The sequence below is a fragment of the Chrysemys picta genome, chromosome 5, assembly GCF_011386835.1.
Source record: "Chrysemys picta bellii isolate R12L10 chromosome 5, ASM1138683v2, whole genome shotgun sequence".
NCBI lineage: Eukaryota > Metazoa > Chordata > Testudines > Emydidae > Chrysemys > Chrysemys picta.
The window spans coordinates 18512371-18537737 of record NC_088795.1 but is presented as its reverse complement, the minus strand read 5'-3'; the positions used below and the strand labels follow the sequence as shown (position 1 = coordinate 18537737).

Sequence of the window (25367 nt, the reverse complement as noted above, 5' to 3'; positions counted from 1 at the left end):
ATACTTTGTTAGTCACGTGCATGAGTACTCTCTGGAGTTGGGGCTTTAAGGCTGAACAATTACAGGGTTTTTATATTCTCTTTCTTGTTTTTGTTTTGGTTAAATAGGTATTTAATACAAATCACTACCACTAGAGGTTGCTATTTTTTGGTCAGAGAGTCCCGTTTCACATCACTGCAACCAAACATGTCTCCAGATGCCCCACTGGACTCTCTGAATGGAACTCCTGCCTCAGCTAGCTTGGGAGAGATTTTTGCAAAAGCAGCAGGAAATATGTTGGAAGACTTCCTGGATTCTCACCTGGGCATTTTCCTTCAGGGACATTCATGGCTTGAGAACGTATTGAGGCCACCTGAAATCTCTCTTTGTTCTGACATTACAGGAAAATTATCCATGCCTCTTTGTTTGGAAGCTGTTCCAGTTCACATGTGTTATGCTGTTATACTGTGGCTATGCTGCATGTTAGGGTTCCAAGATTAAATTTGTTCAGAGAAGTGTTGAACCACAGAAATATATAGCAAACACATAATGTCAACAATGTTTAACATCCCAGCCCTTTCTTTTAAAATTACAATTGTCTGGTGATTTTTTTTTGCATCAATATTCTTCATTTTGCATTTTAAACACCAAGTAAATGAACAGAATATAATCCCATAAAATGCAATTTGTGCAGTTGAAATTGTGTGATAGAGAGTCAATTGCATGACTCAAGGTCAAGTGTTCTGGAGTGCTAGAAGTCACTCTGGGAGGAATCATCAGATTGGAGGGATTCCACTGCATGGTGGAACGTATCCTCCAGCTGTTTTAACCTCAGTAGTGGCAGTATCTTGAGCTGGAATGAAATAGGAATTGGTTGACACACAAAGGTTAAAAAATAAATTTTCCATTGTATTAATGTTAATAAATTAAATGAAAATATCTTTTCTACCCCTAATAATCTCAAATCTTATGGTATGTTCATATTTTTTATAAATGTCTCTAGGAAACATCTCAAGCCTTAGAATATAAAAAAGAGCTCAGATGAGGACAGATTAATAAATAGCAACCATGATCATAATAGAACACTACATACATAAAAGTCGGAGTACTTTGGAGGTAGGTGTGGGGTGGGGGAGGAAGTATAATTCTTTGATGACCAAAGAGCTGGTGAGGTGACCAAGGATTCCAGATATGTCTACTTTCGTTGCATGGTCTGCCAATTATCTAATGCAAACAGCACCTGATAGGTAGGAGATGGTGAAGATGTGCAAAAATAAATAATAGTAGAAACACAGAAAAATAAATCCACGTAACTGAAAATCCATTTCCAGCAGAGGACAGGAAGAGCCTGAAGCTGCTGCCATGAAAATCAGTTGCTATTTGGCCATTGACCCTGTATAAGAAGGATCAGGCCTTAGACAATCAGAGTTCTAAGATATCAGTTATCACTGTTCAGCTGTTTAATTGACACTAATGTTAATTCATTTATTGCAGGGAAAAGTTTTCTACTGTACCTTAGTTACTAAGTCTTTTTGTGAGTTTGTCAACCAGTACAAAACAGCTGGGTATTTCCATGCAAATGACCTCCCAGGCACACAGGCTGTATTGCTTTTCTTTCAGGAAAGCATCTATCCCATGAAAGTATTGTTTCACTCTTTGACTGGTGAGCTGGAGGTCCTTACTTTCTGTGTTGGTTAAGTCCTTCTTCATCTGTGCTTTCAAACATGCCTCCAGCCCCTGAATTTGCTGGTAAAGTCCACTTCGGAACCTGACTCTGGAAGTCCCATCCCAGGCACTTTGGGTGAGGTTTTTGAAAAGATGTTGAAGATCTCTTGGAGGATCTCTTGGCATTCTCCTTTTGCGACACTGGAAGTTAGACAACATCCTGAGTGGGCTTGAAAGATGCCCTTTCATTTATGCATTCTGAGGGGAAATTTCTGTTCCTTTTCTTCAGAAGCTCCAAGCTCTCTTTGTTCATTTTGTTCTGCTGGAAGTGAAGCATGGTACAGAGCCGAGATGAGATTTCAGTGGAGAAGAGCAGTACGAGACAAGCATGCAGCAAACACCTGGTGGTCCTGATGATGTCTATACAGTCCTTTTCTTTGTGTGGAACTTTGAACCTGGAGTTTGTTGAGGGGCCTACGTAGACTGCTGTGTCTTTCCTTTATGTCTCTGAATGTAAGTGTTTGGTTGGAGAATGTTTCTAGCACTTTCTATTTACAAGATTTTCCTTCTTGAAGATTTCAGAGTTTTTCTTTCTGTTTTTCTTGCTCTTTTCTAGTTCTTTTACCACATTTCCTTTTTTTGTGAAATTGACCACCCATGATAATACATGTTACCTCAAGCTTTTTATGGTGAATTAATTTAAACACATAATTTAATAAGATCATCTACAGTTCCAAAGTGATATGGAGAAGAATCTCAATTCGTGAGACAGTGCACTTCTGATTCATAACCTCCTTCATTTGAGAGACAGAAATTGTTTAGGAATATTTAAAGTTTGCTAGGCATGGGAGAAGTAAATGTGGGAGTAAAGAGTTAGGCCTCCCAAACATGTTGGTAAATCTCAACTTTACCTAGTTCCTCCAATTTAGAAAGCACATTTAAAATGTAGACAGCAGAAAGCATCAGTATCTTCCTTCTAGTAAACCATAGGAAATAGAGTGCTCTGAGAAAATGAAACCTTATCTCATTGTTTATTTCCAGATCTTCATATACATCCTGTGGCTGAGGAATAAATGCAATTGAAAGGTGTGGCTATCATGTCCAGTTGATCACTCCATGTAGCGGGAAAAATAGTGAAAAATTGAGAGTAATTCATAAAACAGGATGAGCATCAGTAACCCACATGGATGATTGTGATTCACAGTGTGGTCAGAAGGAGATTATGAATAGAAGTCATACTATGTATTTTTAACAAGTGTGCGTCTGGGATGGAATAACTCAAAGAATCTTCTAAAAATCAAATTCAGTGTTCATCATTTTTGCTGGTCCCCTGTGTTTTTGCTTTCCCCTCGGCTTGGGTAGGGATACTCCTCTGGTTTGTTTAATTCTCTTCACTTCCTGTGGTCACATTTCATTTTCTAGATTTCAAGCCCTATCACAGAGTGTTGTGATGGAATTTCCATCACGGCAGGGAAATGCGTTTTTAATTCAACAGGAAAACTATTTTTGCTGAAATTAAAAAGGAAAAATCACATGAAGAAACCATGAAAACATTTCTGTGCATGTTAATTTGGTTAGTGGAAGAAGAGTTGGGAAAAACTTTTTATAAGAAATTTTGAGATTTTTTTTGCTTCAAATTTATGGAAGAGACTGAAAATCAGAGAAAGCAGACTTTCTCCCATTACTTTCCATGAGTGTTGGGATGAATATTCCACACCGGGGGGGGGGAGGAGGAAGTCCCAGGAAAAGATATTGAGGAGGGAGGGAAATAAGTAATATTAATACTAGAAGGAGAGGCTATGTTAAAAGAGTAAATACTGGGTAATGGGAGGAAATCCAGATCACCTCTTTCAGTAAATCTGTATGTTAATAGCTATCCAGAGGGGCTGGAACAATTGTTATAGCGGAGGGCACTGAAATCCAATGAACAAAACTTCAAACCCTATATATGATTGAAACAATGCAGTCGGTTGCTCTGCACAACCCCAGCTCCCATAGTTTCAGCCTGTGACCGTCCTGGTAGGGTGGCTGTAATGGAACCACGCTGTTGGGGACCCAAAGTGGGGGTCTCACATGGCCCTAGAACTGATGAAGACACTCATGAAGTCTGTGTGGCAAGACCTTGTGTTCTCTGTGGAAGCCAGAGCCTCATCCGTTTCTACGATGAAAGCTGGGGACAAACCTGTCACTATTTCCTCCTGCCTCCCCGTGGAATGATTAATTTGGTTAGAGTCTCCCAAGTCTTCCTACACTTTTATAAGAAATTTGAGATTTTTAGCTTCAAATTTTTGAAAGACAATTGCAAAGCAGAGAAAGCAGTCTTACCAGAGCCCTCAGATTGTCATGGGCTACGCTCCCCATTCTCCCTTGACTTTCCAGGGGTGTGGAGCATCTGTATTCCACACCAGGGTGAAATCCCAGGGGAAGAAGTTGCGGGGTACTGAAAGCAAATGAACAAAACTGCAAACCCAGTATATGAATGAGACTATTCTTTTGGTCGCTCTTATTACTTGAAGCTTTGCACCCCCAGCACCCATTGTTCCAGCCTGGGGTAGCCCTGTCAGGGTGGCTGTAATGCAGGGGTTCTCAGACTTTTGTACTGGTGACCCCTTTCACATAGCAAGCCTATGAGTGGGACCCCCTTATACATTAAAAACACTTTTGTATTTATTTAACACCATTGTAAATGCTGGAGGCAAAGTGGGGTTTGGTGGAGGCTGACAGCTCGCAACCCCCGATTTAGTAACCTCACAAACCCCTGAGGGGTCCTGACCCCCATTTTGAGAACCCCTGCTCTAATGGAACCACGCTGATAAGGACCGGAAGGCAGGTCTGACAAAGCCCTAGAAGTGATGCAGACACTCAGGCGCTTTGTGTGGAAAGATTTTGTGTTCTGTGCAGAAGTCATCGGGTCAACTATTTCCTCCTGTCTGCTAGTGGGATGATAAAGGTGAGCTTAAATGGGGATGTATTAGTGGTGTTTTCCTCCTTTTTTATCTACCTGTGGTTGGCTTTCCCACAGGAAGACCTAAATTCATAGATGATGGATAACATCAAATGGCTCTTAAGTAGATTAAAAGATTCTTCCACGTAGCACAGCTTAAACACAATGTGATGGAATGATTGTCAGGAGGTTCTCCTCTGCACTATAGGGGTAATGAAGAAATTAGACTTTGAGGAAGTGTTTCTATGGCTCCCAGGTGCCATAGACCAGGTCAAAGCCCCTCTCCACCCACTCCCCAGAATTGAGGTTCCATTTCAGCATGTAGTTGTGGATATTCTGGGTCCTTTCCCTAAGAAGACACCTAGAGGAAAGCTGTACATACTGACTTGCTTGGCCGCAAGGCCAGGGCCAGTGCCGCCTCTGGCCGCAAGTTTCCTAAAGATGTGCTCAGCTATTGAGGATCTAAGCCTCCCAGAAGAAATGTAACATTTTCCTGGTGTGACGTTCTATACCTCCACCACTCAGGCAGTGCAGTTCCCCCTCCCACTCTTTGAGCCATAACTGAGTACCACATGTATATGTTTGTTATAACATTGCATTGGCCAGGAAACTTTACTTTATATTGCACATGCTACATTGTACATGTACATTATATGTAAGATCATATTTCCTTTTGTAAAGATGTAACCACCATTTGTAAAATTGAGCAAAACGTTTAAAACAGTTCAAGCATATTCTGTGAGGAAAATATACACACTGAAAATGTGTTGCGGTTACTGAAGTATTTCCCAGGCCTATCTCCTTCAGTCCTGCATCTCAGGATAGAAGATACTCTAGACCGGCTATAAGCTGTACAAAGGGAGACTGTCTTTACAATGTAAAAAGGTGAAGTGGTCTAAGACATACTTGCTTTTCTTGGGCAAGACCTCATAAGATCAGATGACATGTCCTTCAATTTTCCTCAGTTTTGCTGTGGAAAAGAATGAAAGCTGGCACCTCCTAGTGTAGAAAACCTCCCAAACATTTTAAAAACTAATCAACCACTCTATTAAGTCACACATGCTGTCCTATCCTCTGTTTCTATACCAAACCAGAATACAAGCACAATAGCTGAGAGCAGGGTGTGTGCTGGGAAGTCTCTATGCCCCTTAGACTCTGTCTTGCCTTTCTTTGCAACAGAATGGAGGACTGCAGATGCAGCCACTAGAAAGGTCTGTGCTGCAGAAAGTGACAACCAATGTATGAGGTGTATAGGAACCCCATTTGTCTCTACCACTAGAGCACTGGTGCAGCTATTCCATGCCAACCCAGCGGGCTAAGGGGCAAAATAGTCCACCCAAAGCCAGATTTTTGAGCTTTGATGAGAGTTGGCCCCATGTGTTCTCTGTTTCTTGCCTCATTTTCTTGCTAGGGATATTTGCATTCCCTTTTCTGTAACCTCATAACTTCCATAGCAAGTTGTTTCTAATGTCATAAGCAGTAGTGATATGTGGTAGATAAGCAGCAGTAGATGAATTTAAGATGTACAATGTATAGCAAGTCCTCAAGCTTAAGGAAAAAAAAGCCCGAGTATTGATTTGTTCTTAATCTTTATTAACAACTTAATACCAAATGTTTTGAACACATCGGATTAGACTGAACAATCCTGGATTCTTAGATAATTAGGGTAGTTCAATGACTAATAGCAATGGAAACCAAGCGCTGCACCTAACTAAAAGCAATAACTTGGGAGTTCTCAGGACTAGGCAGATACAGGGCCAGAATAACGTGTAGTGATCCTTTCCCCAAGTACAGGGTATCTATCTAGTGCTCAAGATAATGTCAAAAGGTGCAGTCCAGGTACCCCACACTACTACATTGCCCAAGGAAATGTGGTTCACCAACAAGGGGGCAAAGCTATGCACCAGCTGGTGCATTCCAAGTTGCTGTTACATAATTGTCATCTTCTGCACAATGAACAAAATGATGCTTGTTTGACTAATGGCAAAATTGTCAATTCCACATCCATGCCATCTTATTTTATCCTTTGTCTGACCTCTTTTCCTTGCCAAATTCTAAAGCCAAGCTCAATCAGAGCGCATACTAGCTGTTCTGAAGCACCAAGGTAAATCAGTTTGATGTCAAAATTGCAAAACCGATATGGAGTGAGGCTAACCCAGATATGATCCCGTACTTCATTGCATTCGATAACGTGCCACACAGCATTGAAAATGGTGGTATATATTACACTATAATACAAACAAGTAGCATCATGGTTTTTCTATAATTCTCAAATTTGGATGACCTGCTGAGAGGGAAAATTGCTCTAATAAAAACACTAGAGGTTAGTATATAAAGTGTAAACACTTTACTTTGAAAGAATGGGCAAGAAAAATATTGGCCCAGCCAAAGCATAGAAGCAACGTGATGTAACCTTTCTTCAAGCAGGCCATTTTAACTCTTCACTTTTACATACTATCTTCAGAGGCTTTATGTAAACTCCCCATCAGTAACGATTAACCTGGGAAAAGCATAGGATAGAAAAAGCAGATGTAGATCATCCAAATAGACTGTTGTTGCCAAGTCTGTTGGCATCTATAGGAATCCAAAAAAGTCAGCAAGGCCAAGGCCGGCACCGACTCTTTTCATGGGGAAAAAAAAAATCCCATTTTTAGACCTGCTCATGGGATTTTGGCTATATAACTTTATAACTGGACTTGGCAGAAGCACACCTACCGATTTTTGGATCTGTTTTCGATTCTTAACCATGGAGCAAATTCATATCCCACCTGTCAAAAAACACAGAAAGCGAGATACATATTTTTCCTGTGGTGGTTTCTTTTCACAATCTTTAGTATCTTTATTCTTCATGTTCATCCCTGTATATTTATACAAGGCACCCAGTTTATTGTTCCACCATTTTTGTTTTGGGGAGGATGTTTTCTCCATTCTACCAGACACTCTTATGTTTCTTGTACTGCCACCATCATAAAAACTGTTTCAAGAAGCTAGGGGTTTTATAAAATGCCAAATGCTGTTGGGTTGTCCAGTCCATAAATACCTTTTAGAAAATAACAGACATTCCAACTAGGTCTAAATAATTATCTTCTATATTTCCCTTACTTCTACTGTTCATCTAACAATTATGGCACCACAACAAAATTCATGGCATATTTCCCACATCATTTCTCCTTCTTTTCCTCTCTCTTGCTCTGTGTCAAGCTTGCCTGTACTTTTCCTTTTATAGACAGCTTCATCTCCCTGTTAGACCAAAACTGTGCTAGATAACCAGTAAGGGCCATCAACTAAACCCCTGTAATCCTAATTTCCCTTGAGGGGCTAAGAGACAAGCTCATCTTGGCCTATCTTCATCTGAACTTCTGACAACGTGGCAACCCTTCAGCACAACTCCTTTCACAAAAGAACAATTTCATATCTAGCAGGGTGATTGTTTTCAATTACTTGACTATGTGTTCATGCTGGGGATGGTCAAATGCACAGATAATTGCAGCATGTATTCAACTGACATTTGCAAAATAATAAAATATTAAACTATCTTCTATGTTGAAATTTTATGACTTTCAGAAACATACTGAATATGCAAGTCAGAATGCATCAATTCTCCCCATGTATAAATCTGCTCCTTGAACATCTGTCAGATATTTCTTTGTATAATGTATGAGAAAATGTAAGTGCGCTGATATGACACACAGGATCACAACACAGACTGACGTACAAGCAGAAGGACATAAATAGACAAGAGAGAGGTGCTATAGTTGTTACCTAAACACAAAATCTTACACAAGGTGAAGAACCTCCACAGGCTATGGCAAAGGTGATTCCATGTCACAGGAATGATGTTTTTCATGCTCATACTCACAGAGTAAAACATACTCTTCGGTCTAGATTTGTTTTCATTTCAGGTCAAGGGAAAACATCAAAGAAAGGGCTTACCCCTAAGAGACACTAACCACTTCCTGCAAGGTCCTGATCACCCTGAACTCCCACTAAACTAGTGGGTGCTGAGCACTTCTCAGATTTGGGCCCAAAGACTGAACAAAGAAAAATTTTCCATGACAGAGAAAACACAGTGACTGTAACATGCTGCATCTTAAGATGGCAGCTGCATTAGGCAGGGAGAAAATCTACTTTTAAAAGTGTAATCTTTAGAAAACAGCCTTTAATTTACATTGCTACATGTAGAAAGAATAGTTAGACATAATAGGCAAGATTCTGTCACCCCCTACTCACACTGAGTAATACCTCACTCTACGAACACTGATTTCAATGGGGCTTGCTTGTGGGGTATTGTACTAGTCAACGTAAGGGGGACAGAATCTGGCCCAACATGAAAACAATGAGCCAGATTCTCAGGTCATGGAATGCAGCATGGCACCATTGGCTGGCCCAATATCATGAAAAGAAAACAGATAACCCAGAGTAGAAGTCAGTTACAGTGATTGGTGTAAGAGGATCAGAACCAAAGCCTGACAATAAAATTCATATAGAGAGAGAGAGAGAGAGAGAGAGACCAACTCTCAGAGATCATCCAGAGCTCTGAGATAATAATAAAGAGTCCCCGAGGAAGCCAGCCCTGATTACAGAATAGGCCCCACCTGAGAGAAATTAGGTGATTTCAGGTTTAACTACTGAGTGGGCCCAGCTGAGGAAGGGCTGGAGAAAAGAGAATGCAGGGAGTCAAAAGGTGCCTGCAGGGCCTTGAGTAAGTACTCAGGGAACAGATTGGGAGACCTAGAAGGGAAGGAAAGAGGTAAGGAAGGAAATGGTGCAGGGAAAACTGCAATATGGGTAGATGATTTGACTTAGCTGTGCAGTCCAGGGCCCTGGGCTGTAACCCAGAATTGAGGTTGGGACTGGATTCCCCTACTAGCCCCAAGGAAGCAGTGTACAAGGGTAGTTGAGTCTAGTGAGGGGGGGGGCTGCAGTCTGAATGTGACGTTGCTGAAGAAGAGCTGCGGAGGGGCTGGAAGCTTTTTATTTCTTAAGATAATTTTGAACTTTAGTTTGGATAGCTGACCCTCAAAGGAATGGGCTAAAGACTGTGCCCTGGAGGGATGAGTTATCTGAAAGAAACCACCACAGCTCCAGAGTGACTGTTGATAGGGGCTGCTACCCCACAAGGACACTGTGATGCCATGCCTGGCCATGAGGAAGTGTATGGTGGTGAGTAAACCCTGTTACAATGCTTTTCTTTCTTACATTTCTTTAACTGTAGTATATCTGAAACAAATACATTTTAGTAGTTTTCCTACTCCACTCTCTCTTTTCTTATATCTCATGGCAAGCACTATATCTCAGCCCTAGTCTACATCTAGCTGATAGCACCTTTGACAAATGGTAAATGATTGACTGTCCTTAGCTACTTTTATATTGCGTGAGTACATGTGCTGTCAGACACCCATCTGCAGAAGGGATTCTTTCAGCAGCAAGTTAACATGAAGTGATTTACTTTGTTCATATTGGATACAAGGTTAAGATGGGGGGGGGGGAGGAATCACTCCAGGTTGCACTTGCTTTTGAAAATTTTACTTCCATATTCCCCAGGTCCTTTGGAAGAAATTTCATACAAACTGAAATCAAAGATTACCTACTTGATACTTCTTTTTTGGATGGGATACATATTGCTGGTAAGTCATATAAATAATTGTACTGCTAAGATTTGAATTTACTTAGCTCCTGGCCTAGCCCAAATTTGGTTGTGGGTTGTTTGATTTTTGGGGGTTTTTGTTTGTTTTTAAATTCCACATAGATTGTGCTGTAATGGAACAATAAATAAACTCCACACTAGAAAAGGCCCATTCTGTGCATTAAGGGCTGGCTTCCTCTCTCCTTTACTGTCAGTGAGCAGGACTTTCATACCATGAGTCATTGCACTGAAATCAGGGGGAACTTTACTAATAAGATACTTGTTTTAAATTTGTTAGTCTCTAAGGTGCCACAAGTACTCCTGTTCTTCTTTTTGAATAAGATACTAAGTGTCTGCTGTAGCAGAATTGATCCCTAGTTGCCACATTTTCAAGAGCTCAGTTCCCCTTTGGGCATTTTAGTGAAGTGGCCAGACTTTCAAAAGTACTCCATACCTGCCAACTTCCACCATTCTAGCCTTTTGAAAATCTGATGCTAAATGTTTGTCAGTATGCTAATTATGTCCTTCAAAGGCAGAAGGACTGTGGGATCTTTTATGGTAGAGTAGTTCTGAGACCATGTAGCTCAGGATAATAGAACAGACTTGATGCTGCAATTCATCTAATACAAATGATTGTAGTCCCTTGCTGAACTACATTTCCCAGGATTATTTCAACCTAAAATCAGAACGCTTCCTCTTCCCAGGTATAAATTCCAAGCCCTGGAAAGTCTTGATAGAGGGTCTTAAACTGCATAGTGTAGAGACCATCCAACCAGGTATGCATGTCTGGCTAATTGACTCTGTTTCATTAGCCCTGATTTGGCTACTCCCTTCAAAAACTGTAACTTTAATTTTCCTGTAATTATATGCTTTATAATCACTATGCTATATCACTACCAGTCTGAAGTCCTGACCTGCATGGTTCAGCATTGTTTGTGTGTGTGTGTCTCAAGATGCTGGACAGCAAAAAGAAGTAGGGGGGGGGGGGGTTGGGGTGAAGCAGAACATATTCATGCAGACATCAGTTTGCTTGTATACATGCATGTGCCCTCTGCGTATGTGCACAGGAACCTGAGATCACCTGACTCATTTGCTCACTGGCATAGCAAGCTGTGATTCTCCATATGAAGGATCACATTCTCTTCTTCCCCCAGTGTAATTCACAAAATAGAAGCACTAGGTAATTGTGCAGCTGGTGCCATGTCCAACTGCTGCAGAGTATGTATCTACCCTAGCCAAGACTAAAATAACCATCACTGTAGTACTTTATATAGGTGGCTAATACCATTTTTTTAAATAATGGTAAAATTGTTCATTGCTGTATAGAAAATGAGCCCTATGGGATGCATTCATAGAATGGGACACATTTTGAAGTTTGCCCCAGTGTCCTCTATTGGGGGCAGGCCTTCAAGGATGTTCCAGCATTTTATTTTGTAAAATATATGGACTCTTCCTGATCTCCAGCAGAGGGATGCTCCACAGGCAAGGGCTCTCGGCTCCAGAGAAGTGTAACTTGTGTGTGTGGCCGGGGGGGCGGGGGTGTTTTTGTTTTCTTTTTTTCCCCCCCTCCAAGCTCTGTCAGTTATATTTCTTGTGTGAATTGGTGTATTCTTGAAGGGTTGCAGAGACCCCCCGATCTAGCTCACATTATTGGGGCTTTATAGATTAGGGCTAGGATGGCAAAGCAAATCCTGTAATGGGGAGACACTGCAGTGTGTTGAATGTGGCCTAATAAGCTGTTGCCAAGGTAATCCTGTCTGGAGTTTGTCCATCATGCTGGACCAGTTGAAGCTTCATCTAGATTGGACTGATTGAGGCAGTAGAGTGGAAGGTAAGAGCATGTATTGCTGCAGCCAGGGCTTCATCTGGGATGGGCAGGGTGGTGGTTTCCTGCTTCTGTTGTGCATACCTGGAAGTATAAAACACAAATCTGTTTCTTTACCGATTGTTTTCCCCTCAATTTAACATGCACATGATAACTTGTTGGGAGTTAGGACAACTCACCTTGATGGTGTCCTTTCTTGGCATGCAAATATCCTATTTATAAAAGTGGATATTATTCTTACTGACCTTCTGGGAAGGACTAATGGACAGGCAGTAGATACTGAGGTGGAGCCAATATTTCAAAGCCAGTAAATAAATTACCTATCTGCTTTAGAAGTAGGTTTTAGTTTCCTGTCTGAGTGCTAGCTAACAGATCTTTTAGGGCCAAACCTCAGCACTTGCACAAAGTCTTAGGCAAATCCAGAAACTACATGTAACTGACCAATTTACCATGCGAATAAATCTGCCTACAAATGTTGAGGAAGCCTTAAGGGAGGTCTGTTAAACATTTGTCCCAGAGAGTCTACAAGAAAGAGAAGTAAATCACTTTTACATTTCTACTGAATGTCTATGTCCAGCATATGTACATGTGTATTTGTGATGACCATTAAGGGACTGGGTAAATCTGCTTTAAATTGCAAAATCTGTTGGAAAGAGGGATGGTGTCCCTAGCCTGTTTGCCCGAAGCTGGGAATGTTTGATGGGGTGGATCGCATGATGATTACCTATTCTCTTCATTCCCTCTGAAGCACCTGGCATTGGCCACTGTTGGAAGACAGGGTACTGGGCTAGATGGACCTTTGGTCTGACCCAGTATGGCTATTAGGTTGAATAAGTTTCATAAAGATGTGTTCAGCTATTGAGGATCTAATAGTTCCGGAAGAAATGTAACATTTTCATGAACTCTCATGGTGCTGGCACCCGACTCGGGCCGCAAGGGTTTCGCTACATAGTTTACCTTATTTAGCTGCTTGATGACCTTAAAGGGCCCTCCTGGGCAGTCTGTAGTTCCATTCTTAAGGGAATGGGAGCTGTCACCTGGTCCCCAGTAGTATAGGAGTGGGCATGCACTGAGCAGTTGTACCAGACCTTTTGCTTCCCTTGGGGCCCTAGCTAAATTCTCCCTGGCCAAGTCCATGAGCTCAGCGAGCTTTTCCTCAAAAGTCAGTACATAACCAGAAGTGGAGGTTTTTTGTGGTATTTGTATGTGTGGGTTTTTCCCCCCCCTCCCCCATGGGGGGAGGCCTTCCCCTCCCATTTGTCCCTCAACAAGTCCATAGGTCCCTTCACTCTCCTCCCATCCAGGAACTCAAAAGGAGAGAACATGGTTGATTTCTGGGGCGCTTCCCAGGAACAACAGGTGGGGTAAATACTTGTGTAACGATGCTGGTTCTGGCAGGACCCAACTGAGTGCCAATTAAGGACAAATTGCTTCAAATAGGGCAGTTGCAGCCCAAGGCTGGGGTTGGTCTACCTCTAGGGCAAACCATCCAGACAAAGGACTTTGGTCTCGCCTCACTGGCTAACCACAAGTCACAAGCAGTTCCCTTAGACACTCGAGTTTCCCAGTATGAAAGTGCCACTCGTTATGGGGACAAATGGTTATGAAAACCAATACCCCAGTAAAAGAATAAAGTTTCTCTTGATCCCAAAGGACCAAGGTCAAGCTACAAATCAGATCTTACCCACAAATCATGCTGTTGCCAATCCTTGAGAATCTAAATGTTTATTCATAAAAGGAAAAAGATATAGATGAGAGAGCGAGAAGTTGTTAAATAGAATCAATTACATACAGTAATGGCAAAGGTCTTGGTTCAGGCTTGTTGCCATGATAGACTAAACTGCAGGTTCAAATCAAGTCTCTGGAGTACATCCCCAGCTGGGTTGCATCATCAGTCCTTTGTGTAGAGCTTCCATTTGTAGCAAAGTCCCTCCAGAGGTAAGAAGGTGGATTGAAGACCAGATGGAAATGAGGCATCCGCCTCTTATAGTCCTTTTTCCAGGTTTAAGAACACTTCTTGTCCTTACTGTGGAAAATTCCAGCACAATGGAGTCTGGAGTCACAAGGGAAAGTCCCTGCATACTTTGCTGAGTTACAAGGCATATGCCTTCTCTCAATGGGTCAGTTGTATAGCTGATGGTCCTTAATGAGTCATCGAGCAGGCTAGGCAGAGCTAACACCAACTTGTCTGGGGTGTCACCCAGAAGCACAGCATAATTTTGAAATATGGACTGTATAGAGCCAATACTTGTACATTTAAATCCAACAATGATGTATGCATCTAGATAGCACAATCATAACCAGCAAACCATTACCTTGTCTTAAACCTTATTTGACCTCCTTTATACCAGATTTAGTGCCTCTACAGGACCTTGGTTGCATCAATGATCTATATGGTACCAGATTATATCAATAATGTCACACCCCCAACACCAAACTGATGCAGGAAGGGATGACACCAACATCCACTGACTACATCCCAAGAGCCCCCCCCCCCCCCTCCTGCAATCCTTGGTTCTGTCTCACTACAGCTAGTATTGGGTTAGAAGCTGTATTGGTGTAAAACAGAAATGGTTTATCAAAGTCACATTCAGTAACCTGATTTAATCTCTTTACAAACTCAAGGTAAAATTAGGGTAGAACAGTAGCGGATTGGATCTGCTCTTGCAGCATGGTTTCTGTATGTCTCATTTTCTTTTGCCAAAGGCTAGAGAACATAGCTCCTTTATCATAGGTGTGCACACGGTGGGCCCAGTCACACCCTAATCATGCCGGAGTTCCATCTGGGAAGGCTGCTCCTCCCATGCTGGAGGCTCAGAGGTGGGAGGAGGCTGCTTAGCACGCCTGGGGAGATCAGCTGTTGGTAATGGCCAATTAGCTAATTAGCTATTTAGCATGCTGCAGCAGCCCTCATCAGCTCTTTGGCTGGCTGCAGCCACTCAGCTGTTTGGTGTGACGTCCTGCCTATCGGCTGTTTCCCCTGCCCCTACTGCAGCTCGGAGACTGCAGGCGGAGGTGAGTGAGTCTTTCTGATTTTTTTCAGGGTAGAGGGAGCTGGGGTAGGGGGGACCAGCAGCCAGGGCATGGCAGCTTCTGGGCTAGCTGCAGAGGGGTGGGCAGTCTTTCAGCAGGGGGCTGGGGGGAGATGGGCAGGCAGCTTCTGGGCTAGCTCCAGGGGACTGCTGGGGGGGTGTATGGGCCAGGGGCTTTCTCAAGGACTGAGCCAGCCAGTCTCAGCCCACCCTGGTGTTTCCCCCAGGACCTGTGCTCCCCTTTCAGCCAGGAGAAACCAGCTGCACACCCCCTTAGTGCTAGGCGGGGGGACAAACCAAAGGACATGGCTCCTTTAAGAAAAGTTCTTCCTTGTGTCTTTTGAGTGAAATTGGGCTGGGGCTCGCAGCTCGCCCCCTCCTTCTTTACCTGCCCAGAGGGGCTTCACTTCAGCCCCAGCTGCAAATGAGCAGCCTCCCCAAGCCCGTATGCTGCCCAGCCCTCTCCCATGGAGGCTCTGGGAGCTTCCAACCCCTGTGGTTCCCTTATGCCTGGGAAAGTAATGCTTGCCCAGCTCAAAGCTGTCTCCCCCTCCCCCACACCCAGATCAAGCCTGCCTGAGGGGCTTTTCCTCCAAGAGGAAATTTATCCCATCCCCTGCCAATCAGCATCCCTTCCTCCCAGTGTAAGGAAGGATTTATTCTCTTCTCCTGGATCTCCCCCCCCCCCCTCCTGGGGAATTCCTTCCCTTGCCTCCATCCCCCTGTATCAGCTTCAGGTCAGGAGATGCTGCCCTGCTTCACCTTGGGACACTTGAGCTCTTCTTGCTTCAGGGTGCTGGGCTGCTGCAGCCCGGTAGAGTAAGCAACTGGCCCCTACTCCCCTGCCTTTGGCCATGGTCCCACCAGGGGCTCCCCTCCCACAAAAGTTGTAGAGTGTGTGAAGGAGTCAAAGCAGGGGTGGGCTGCAGCCCTGGGATTGGGAAGAGCTGGAGCGACACAGCAGCCACACAGCAGGATGAATGAATGGGCCATTTCTATGCTGGGCTGTCAAATTACATTTCTCTGTGTCAGGGCATGTAGTTTCTAGGCTGGCTGCAGGGGGTGGGGTTTGGGGGAGACAGAGCTGCTTTGAGTGCGTGGGTGGGAGCAGCTGCTAAACAGAGCTACTAGGAAGTAGGGAGCAGAGAGATGGGAAAAGGGACCTGGCTGGAGAGCAAGAACTGGGAAACATCAGGAAGGGGAGATCCCAGTGATAGACACACTTTCAATAACTAGAATGAAAGTGTATAAATGTTGAAAATAGCCTCTCCTCAAAACTGGCAGAGTAATCTTCCAGTACCCACACCTCACCCGTAAGGCAGGAGGGGCAGAAAGGAGTGAGCAGCTGGTGGGAGGCATTTAGGGGAGGGAGTTTGCAAGAAGGTGGTTATCAGGGGGGTCTAAGGGGATGGGGCAGGAAGAGGTGGAGTGGGGGTGGAGCCTTGGATAACAGGGTGAAGCCAGGATGGGGCACCCACCAGCAAAACCAAAAGTCAGCACCTCTGAGTCAGGGTGACAGGGTCCCCCTCCCTCCCCCCCGCCTGCTCAGGGTGTATTTGTTGCCTGTAAAAACTTCCCCAGCAGCTGCACAAAGTTGTTGTAATTGTGTCACACAGTGAACCCCATGCTGCTACCAAGACACGCCCCCCCCCTTATTCCCTTGCCCGGGCCCACCCAGCCAATTGCTGCCTCCCCAGCACTACACGTGACCTTTGACTTATGTCAGTCATAGTGCTCTTTCACCATTGCACTCCAGCTTGGTTGGCGCTCTCTTCGCCTGCCCCATAAGTGCCATCACATCATTGGTCAAGGGGATGTCTGGGGGTGGGATTTGGTGGGGACTCTATTCTGAGCGGTGGCATGGTAAGGGGGCTGGGCTGGGTCAGGGGGGTTGGATATGGGCCTGACATTTTCAGGGGCAGTCAGGGATGGGCAATGGGGGCGTTGGATAGGGTGTGGAAGTCCCAGGGGGCCTGGAAGGGGTGTGGCTAGGGGTCGGGGCTGTCAGGGAACAGGGGGGTTGGATAGTTGGTGGGGTCCTGGGGGGGTGATTGGGGCAGGGGGTTCTCTGGAGGTGGTGGGCAGGGGACAAGGAGCAGGGGGGTTGAATGGGTTGGGAGTCCTGGGCCTCCTGTCAGGAGGCAGGGAGTGGTTGGATAGGCGTGGGAGTCCTGGGGGTCTGTCTGGGGGTATGGCTAAGGGTCGGGGCAGTCAGGGGACAGGTAGGGTCCCAGGAGGGGGCAGTCAGGGGACAAGGAGCGGGGCGGTTGGGGTTCTGAGGGGGTGTGTGTGGGAGGGTGTGGGTTGGAATGGGGGCAGGGCTTGGGCAGGACTCCCTGGGTGTACACCCTAATGAAATATACTGCACATGCCTATGTACTTTATCCATACAAGCTCTGACAAATGTTTGGAACCCAGTTAACATCAAGTCAATATAGGAATCTTTGCTGTCGTGGCTAAATGCCATGTGGTAGTATGCCTCAGGTTCCCTTTTCATACAGCGCATTAGGTTTGGAATGTCTTTTCCTGTGTGAAAAATTCCAATACTGTTTACAGGCATCAACTGTGAAATATCAGTTTAACAAGGCCCTTAACATAACATATAGTCTCATGTTAAAAAAATTACATGTTCAAGGGGTGGTTTTTTTGGGGGGGGTGGTTCAGAATTGCACATTTTTACTGTTCCTGGTAATAGCAACACATTAATTACAAAAACTACCATTAGCAATAAGAACAAATTCATTGCGAGTGTCCATTTACAATCCTGTTTGTTATGCCTCACCTTGGGCTCCATACCATTGGGGTTTGGGCATTTTAGGGTAAACGTGTGGCTTCCCTTTGCAAAAGTAAATTCTCTTTCCTCCATGTCCTGAAGGATTAAATCCTGATTTCTCTTGCTTAATGGAATTCACGGGCTAATTGAGTGTGCTGTCTGTGCTAACAGCTATTAGCAAGTCTTTCTTCTCCCAGTCAGGCAGGTAATTTGCATCAACACAAACACTAGCTTTTAAATTCTTAGCTGCTACCAATTTTAAGGCTGGATTCTGTCCTAAAGAGAGACCACACAAATCCAAAGAGTCTGAGGGTGAGAGTTTGCTTGCTCTCCCCTGCATCCTCGAGCAGTCAGCCATAAAACTGTTCTGCTCTGAAACACCAGTAACCAAATCTGTCCTCACACCCTGAAGCACAGACGGCTCACTTAAAGAATTAGCCTGGAGACATTCTTCTCCCAACACCATTGTCTTTCCAACAAGCTGGCCACTTACAAGTTCAGGTTTCAGAGTTGCAGCTGTGTTGGTCTGTATTTGCAAAAAGAACAGGAGTACTTGTGGCACTTTAGAGACTAACCAATTTATTTGAGCATCCGATGAAGTGGGCTGTAGTCCACAAAAGCTTACGCTCAAATAAATTGGTTAGTTTCTAAGGTGCCATAAGTACTCTTGTTCTTCATACAAGTTCAGGAATTTTTTCCTTCTTGCCACAAGTTTCCACACCATCATAGGTAACACAATCAAATCAACTTTCTGTTCTCTTTGTGCCCTGGTTAGGATATCACCCTGATCAGACAGAGCTGCTACATCCTTTTCCAACCACACATTAGCAACAGGCAAAATATAAGCACCAGAATTGTCCAGTCTCTGGGATTTTGCTAAGACACTAACTGGATGCAACCTAGTTACGGTGCCATTCTCCTTAGCAGACACAAACTTATGACTTTCCCTTCCTGGGCTTTAGTTGAATGCAGAACCAACGCTGAGACCACTGCAGTATCCTTAACCATCACAGGCTGAAAGGTACCTTCTGAATGCTTCACAGACAAAGAAGAGCCGGAGACACATTCTCCTTTACCAAACACACAGCTTGGGATCTCATTTCTCTTGTCCCAGCACACAGGGCTGTTCACAGACAACTGCTTGGAGACCGAGGTAGCTTCCTCCATAGGCAAGTCAGAATACCCCTGACGGACACAGGCACATTTCCTTCACTGTCACAATTCTCCCCACAGGAAATAAGTAAGGTAGAGGGACACTCCTTTTCCGCTATCCTTGCCTTCCCAAACTGCTGACTAGGTAAAGCCAACAGCTCACAAGACTGTCTAGGCTCATCCAACCTTTCTTTACCAGACACGTTTCCACTCCCAACAGCTAAACTGCTGCTCTATTCACTACCCTGAGCTAATGTCTGCAAATCAGAGTTACCCTTTTCAGGTTCACTTTTATAAGCTGTACTAGCCACCAATTCATTACCCCTTAAAAATCTACCCTTTCCTCCCTCAGCTAGGGCTTCCATCTGTCCATCCACTTTAATCTGCTCCTGAGAAACATTTTCCTGACCAATGAGATCTTTCTGTGCTTGATGTAACTCCAGATTCACTTCTGAAACATTAGGCAGGCACACATTCGGAAACTTTGTTCACAGCCAAACAACTACTTTCCAAAGACAAACTTTTGGAAAAACCTTCCAAAGACACAACTTTAGACACAACCTCTCCTGTGCCTGGTTTGTGTTAACTTGACTGAACATAGCTTTAATATAATTTCCAATCATAAGATCCTTAGGGATTGTGTTTTTTACTCCCACAACCATGGTGCCCTGAAATCCCTTCCATTTCAGGTGGATTTTAGTCAAAGACGCCCTGACAAAATACACAGATGAGGCTACAACAGTTACTTTCATCTGGCCAATAATCTTCCTCCCTGACAAGACTTGCTTTAACCAAAGTAATATCGGCTGCGGTGTCCCTCCATGCCATACACCTTACTCCATTCACTTCTGCGCTGGTAATAAACTCTGCATTATTTTTCCCATATTTAGCTTTAATATGAGTTTTAAGGTCAAATTCTTCAGAGACCACAAACAGCATTTGCACACAGGGCACCAACGGTGGGCTGTGTGTGGCCTGCCTGTGAGTTTATAACAGGATTAGCATTTACCGTGGCATTTGGGATTCCTGGTTTTGGGCTGCCCTTCAGGGTCGGGCAATCTGGTCTCATGTGGCCAAGCACACCACAGTGATGGCATTTAACCTGTTTATTCTTGTGGTGAGAGTTCCTATCCTCTGGGCCCCCATGAGATCCTTTAGAATAGTCAGCGCCAGGTTTACTTTTAAATCCTTTTCCTCCCCTCCCCCCCGCCTTGAACTGGGTAGAATGGTGATTAGTTTTCCCTGGGGGTTTACACCCTTCTCGAGCCCTGTTTTGGGTATGGGCACCCGCAATCTCTGCAGCCCGTAGGACTGACTCAGGGTTCCTATCCCACACAGCTGCTCTCACGTGGTCAGGCACAATGTCCAAGAACCGTTGTTCCAAAATTATTAAATCCAGCAGTTTTTCAAAACTCCCATGCGCCTTTGCTTCCCACAACCCACTTTTTAACAAAGCCCATAGGCTTATGAGCACATTCTACAGAAGTGCAATCATTAGACACTTTAAACTTTCTAAACTTAACTCTGTAAGATTCAGGAGTAACCTTGAACGGCCTTAACACAGAATCTTTAAACCGCTCATAATCCAAGGCTTCTTGTTCCCCCAGTTCATTAAATACCTCCCTGGCTTTTCCAGTCAGTCTGGCCAGCAGGACAGGCATTCGCTGATCATCAGGGATCTGGTACAGATTGCAGAGGCATTCAAAGGTAGACAAAAACTCCTCTCTATCCTCAGTATCATTGTCAATGGGACACGTCCTTTCCCAGTTTTTCTTGTGGCGGTGGGGAAGTGGAGCACCAGGGGGTGATGACTTTCTCCACTCTTCCATTACTTGGAGCTGAAGTTTGGCCGTCTCCTGTTCCATCTGTGGAGCTTTCTCCTCCGCAGCCAGCAGCTCCAGACGCCCCTTACAAGCTCTTTCTTCTGTCTTATCAGCTTCTCTTTCTAATTCAGCTGTTTTTTGTTTTTTTCCAGCAATTGAAGATCTGCTAAATTCCTTTCATGCTCAAGTTACAGTTTATTTGTTACCTTCTGTACTCTCATTTTTTCTGCATCTTCTGTAGTCTCCGGTAAGGGCTGCGCTCTTGCCCCCTGATCACTGGCCATTAACAGCTCTCTCAGTTCTTGATTTGTAGCTTTCTTTCTAAAGGTTATCCCCTTTTCTGAACCCAAATCTTCCAGGGCTTCTTTGCCAAGGCCCTCATATGCTCTTTGCTTACGCATTGCAACTGCTCTTTAACCAACCGAACTCTCAATCCCAAAATTCAAATTTGGATAGCGTGGGGTTCTGACCCAGAGCTTAATTGACCTGGTTCTGTGGATCTTAGCACGACTACGCCACTGTAACGATGCTGGTTCTGGCAGGACCCAACTGAGAGTGCCAATTTAGGACAAATTGCTTAAAACAGGGCAGTTACAGCCCAAGGCTGGGGTTTTTCCGCCTCTAAGGCGAACCAAACCTGCCCCACAAAGAGGACTTTGGTCTCACCCCACTGGCTAACCACAAGTCACACAAGCAGTTCCCTTTAAACACTCCAGTTTCCCAGTATCACCAACAGTGCCACTCGTTATGAAAACCAATACCCCAGTAAAAGAAAAAAAGGTTCTCTGGATCCCAAAGGACCAAACCCCAGACTCATGTCAATATACAAATGCGATCGTACCCACAGATCACGCTGTTGCCAGAATCTAAAAGTTTATTCATAAAAGGAAAAAGAGATAGATGAGAGACAGAATTGGTTAAATGGAATCAATGACATACAGTAATGGCAAAGTTCTTGGTTCAGGCTTGTAGCGGTGATAGACTAAGCTGCAGGTTCAAATCAAGTCTCTGGAGTACATCCCCAGCTGGGATGGGTCATCGGTCCTTTGCTACAAACGGCAGCTCTACACAAAGTCCCTCCAGAGGTAAGAAGCAGGATTGAAGACAAGATGGAGATGAGGCATCAGCCTCTTATAGTCTTCTCCAGGTGTAAGAACACTCTTTGTCCTTACTATGGAAAATTACAGCAAAATGGAGTCAGGAGTCACATGGGCAAGTCCCTGCCTACATTGCTGAGTTGCAAGGCATATTTGCCTTCTCTCAATGGGTCAATTGTATAGCCAATGGTCCTTAATGGGCCATCAAGCAGGCTAGGCAGAGCTGACACTAACCTGTCTGGGGTGTCACCCAGAAGCACAGCATAATTATGAAATACAGACAGTATAGAGCCAATACGTCTCACTTTAAATACAACAATGATCTATGCATCCAGATAGCATAAACATAACCAGCAAACCAGAACCTTGTCTTAGAGACCTTATTTGACCTCCTTTATACCAGATTTGGTGTCACTACAGGACCTTGGTTGCAACAATGACCTATATGGTCCCAGATTATATCAATAACATCACAACTTGTCCCAGTCCTGTGAGTGCTGGTTCATGAAGGTTTTCAGCAGCAGCTTTAGGGTCCCATTGAACCTCTTCACCAGCCCGTTGGACTGAAGGTGATACGCTGAGGCCCAGGTGCGTCGGACCCCACACTTCTCCCACAAGCACCGGAGCAGAGTTGACATGAAATTGGAGCCCTGGTCTGTAAGGAGCTCCTTGGGGAACCCCCCACTCTGCTGAAAACAGACAAGGCCACCTCCTCAAGATAGGGAGTAGCGAAATCTACCACCCCCAGAATGTATTTTTTTCCCCTGTCCGAATTGCCTTGCTGAGGGGTCCCACTATGTCCACGGCCACCTTCTGGAAAGGCTCCTCTATGATGAGCGGGGGCCTCAAAGCTGCTTTCTCCTTGTCCTGGGCCTTCCCCACCCTCTGGCAGGGATTGCAGGACCTGCAGTACTGCTGGATGGCATCAAAGATCCCAGGCCAGTGTAAGTTCTGTAGCAGCTTCTGCCTGGTGCGCTGGATTTCCTGGTATCCCGAGAGAGGGACATCATGGGCCAGGTACAGTAGCCTGCGGTAGTACTTCTGGGGGACCACTGGCTGTCTCCTGATCTCCTCCCTTCCCCCCCCCCAGTTCCACTTCCCCTTGGGGAGCCCGTTCCCAAGACAGGAATCCCTTCTCCCACAGGAATGTTTCCAGGCAGCCTACCCCCAGGGGTTTTGCCGGGCTGTGGCCAGCAAGTTCCCTTAGCTTCTCTAAAGAGGGATCTTTCCGCAGCTCGGCCTGGAATTCAGCGGCTGGGGAAGGGATGAGGACCTGCTCCCTCTCAGTGGCTGGGTCCCAGGCCGCAGCCCCGCCAAGTCCTGTCCCCAATGACTCTTTTCCTGCTGGGGTAGGAACCTGCACCCCCGGCAGGCCACCGCCCCCCATGTCAGGGCAGAATGCCCTTCGCTGGCTCTGGCTACAGGTGATGACTAGGGCACTCTGGGAGCTGCCCGGCCAATCTGCCAGGTCACCCCCCCCCATCAGCACCTCGGTAGGCAACTGATAATGCACCCCCACATCTTTGGGGCCCTCCTTGGCCCCCTATTTCAGATGTACCCTGGTCATGGGTACCTTAAATGGGGACTCGCAGACACCCGTCAGGGTTAGGTAGGTGTTGGACACCAGCCGGTTTGGGGCCACCACCTCGGGCTGGGCCGGGCCAGTGTCACCTCACGTCCCAGTGACCTGCTTCCCATCCACCTCCAGGGGAATGAGGCACTGGCTCCTCAGGGGCTGCCCCACACCCACCCTGTACACTGAGCATCAAGCCTCCCCGAGGAGCTGGCTTCTCCCTCTTGGGCCATTGCTAAACTGCCAGTCCCACCTGCCTGGGGATCCAGCCCCTTTGAGGGCTCGGTTTGCTCATTCTGTCCCTGAGCTTTTGGCTCCGGGCCTATCTGTGGCCCCCCTGCCCACAGTAATTACACCTCAGGTCCCGTTGGTCTCCAGGGGCTGGTGGGTCAGCTCTGGTATTGGCTGTGCCTCTCAGGAGGGATTTCTCCAAGACTTCCTTCAGGGAAGCCCCTGGGTGACCCCCCCCCCCCCTTCTGCACTGACGTGGGGCTGTCCCCCTGGGATTCCCTTCCAATGCCCGACCTGCTAACTACAAACTCATCCGCCAGCAGCCCTGCGTGGCACAGGTCCTTCTGCCTCTTGTCTGCAAACTACATCGTCAGGTCAGGGGGGCAGAGTTCATACAGTTGCTCCAGCTCCATAATTCAATCACGTCCTCCTTGGTCTGGGCCCCGCCCCATTCACCCACTTGCGGGTGTATTTCCCCAATCAGCGTGACCAGTTCCAGATAGGTCACCCCCTGGGTCTTCTGCACACTCAGGAACCTTTTCCTGTACGCCTCGGGGGGTCAGCTCAAACTTGCGCAGCAGGACTTGTTTGAACAGTTCATAGTCCCTTGCTTCCACCTCATCCATCTGGCTGAACATCTCTATGGGTTTGGGACCCAGTAGGGGGGTGAGATGCCAAAGATGTCTGCAGGGTCAACCTGGTGCACATTGCAGACCTTCTCAAGGGCAGTGAAGAAGGCACCTCTATCATCCCCTTCCTTAAACTGAGGCAGCACTTTTATATCTGAGTTCCCTACGGGCTTAGCTAGCCTGGGCCCGTCCGCACTCACCATGGTAGGGGTCTCTCTGCTTCTCAGCTCTGCCATCGCCAGTTCATGCTGCCTCTGTCTCTGACGGTCCTCCCGTTCCTTCTCATGGTCCTCCAGCTCTTTCAGTTTCTGTCCCTTTTCCAACTCCAACTGTCTCAGCTCCACCAACGGGGGACTCGGTCGGGAAGATCCCCTGCGGGTCGGAGAGATGGGCTGCCTGGCTGCTCCCAGCCTCTCTCGCAGCCCCAGCTGGCTCAGGAACTGGCTCCTTAGAGTGATCATTCTCTTCCAACTGGGCAATCAGCTGTGCCTTGGTGAATTTTCCAAGGCGCGGCCCTCTCTCTCTCTGCACAGCTCTACAATGTCCTTCTTAAGGACATGGGTATAGGCCATCTCCATGCTGTTCCCAAGGGGTCATGGACTCACAGGCCTGTACTCTCTCAGCTCCCCACAATCCCTGGGAGGAACCCCTTCAGTGCGACAGCCATTCTCAGGGGTCCACTCTTTCTTGGGGGTTAAGCCGGAGGCTCCTCCGCCTCCTGGAATTGCACCTCTCAGAGCCTCCAGCATGCCCAGCTCTCGCTAATCCCCCTTTGTTTTATTGCTCCCCACTCACTTACTGCAGGATGCTCTGTCCACGGGATGCAGTTTGATCCCACCTCTGCACCAGCTGTCCCGGAGTCACCGGGCGATGCTCTGGAACTACTCCCTACGAAGCCAGGCAGGACTCTGGTCTAGCATGCCTCCTCTCTTTGAGCATACTGTCTCCAGGGCAAGAAGCTTACAGAGCTTCGACCTTCCTGGGTCTTACCTTGGAGCATTCAGCAGCCCCTTCCTCA

At 45.9% G+C, this 25367-nt stretch overlaps 1 protein-coding gene and 1 pseudogene across 1 annotated transcript in view; one reads left to right on the top strand and one right to left on the bottom strand.

Annotated features, from left to right (window-relative positions):
* The window catches only part of PLAC8 (placenta associated 8), a 92536-nt gene that overhangs the window by 14582 nt on the left and 52587 nt on the right, over positions 1-25367 (top strand). The window lies entirely within an intron of this gene.
* Positions 1495-24358, bottom strand: LOC135983861 (uncharacterized; annotated as a pseudogene).